Consider the following 1,495-nt stretch of genomic DNA (forward strand, 5'->3'; position numbering starts at 1 on the left):
CCATCTGTAGAGGGGGGGAAAGCCAGGAAGTCACAGAAATCTCTGGTTTCTTCTTGCGTCTAATCAAGAGGTATGTGGTGATGGCTGTTGATCTCATAGATCAACATCTTCCATTTGGACCAAAGGCTGTCACCAAGAAGCATTTGGATGGATGGGGGTGGGAACCTCCTGATCAACATGGGGGTGTAAATGGACAGCCAATGGGCCAAATACATATTGGACAGAAAGGGAGAAATAGGAGTCATGAGTCAGTATGAGATGGTTCAATCAATGGCTGTGGTCACACACAGTAAATAATTCACTTTCAATTCACTTTCAAAGTGGATTTTTACTGAACTGGCAAAATCCAGTTGGAAAAGTGCATTGAAAGTGGATTAAAAATGGATTGTTTAGTGTGTGTGACTGCAGCCAATATCTCTCCCCAACCCCTTAATGCTGTGTTATTTTTCCAAACTCCTACAAACATAGGCTTATGTATGATGTATGTATAATTCTATAAATAGTTTACAGAAAAATTACAAAACTAAAACATGATCTCTTTGGGTCCATAAGTATAGCCAAAGATGAAGAATGACTAGTATAAATGTAAACAGAGGAATATTCAGCAGCTTGAAGGCCACCTGTCAACACATTCAACATTATTTGCCCTTACCTATATGTAACAGCTGAGGAAGTTCTGTTCCACTGTATCTGAGGAAGTGTGTGTGCACATGAAAGCTTATACTTTGACTAAAACCTTGTTGGTCTAAAAGGTGCCGCTGGACACAAATCTATGCACTGTGTTCTTTCCAGGTGTATTATATGATATATAACCAGCAGTTGTGAAATTATTTGCCAGAAACCTCGGGGGGGGGGGGAGGAAGGGAAATACCAAAGGTGCCTCTACAGAGAAACACCATGACCCATCTTAATTTGTTTATAAAATGTTATACAGCATAGGGTACATTCAGGGGGATCCTGGGAATAAAGTCAATCAATGAACTGGGGGGGGGGGATGAAACACAACCAATTCCAGAGGTCATTTGGGGGGGTTCCGGGGGGAAGCAAGGCCAGCGGCGGTGGCTGGGACCGTTGGGGGCGAGGTGTGTGGTCTTATGACACACTTCCAGTGATGTTAGGGGGTGTGGCCTTATGACACACTTCCGGTGATGTCAGGGGGTGTGGCCTTATGACACACTTCCGGTGATGTCAGGGGGTGTGGCATATGCTAATGAGTTATGCTAATGAGTTCCCCTAGCTCTTTTTCTACCAAACGACCCCTGATCAATTCTAAATGCAAAGCAAAAAGAAGATGACAAATTACGGTTGACCTGAAATAACATATCATTCTCAATATCAGTGGCTGCAGGTGATCGGCAGAGGAGAAAAAAGTCTTAAAGGATCACGCCAGGATTCCAAATGTGGCCAGCCAAAACGCATAACCCCGAATCTCACAGCCCCCTGAAATTTAGCACCAATGGTTGCATGCAACGTGTTTTCACTGTTCATCGGGCTA

The sequence above is a fragment of the Gekko japonicus genome, unplaced genomic scaffold (assembly GCF_001447785.1).
Source record: "Gekko japonicus isolate JY-2015 unplaced genomic scaffold, Gekko_japonicus_V1.1 scaffold3883, whole genome shotgun sequence".
Lineage (NCBI taxonomy): Eukaryota > Metazoa > Chordata > Lepidosauria > Squamata > Gekkonidae > Gekko > Gekko japonicus.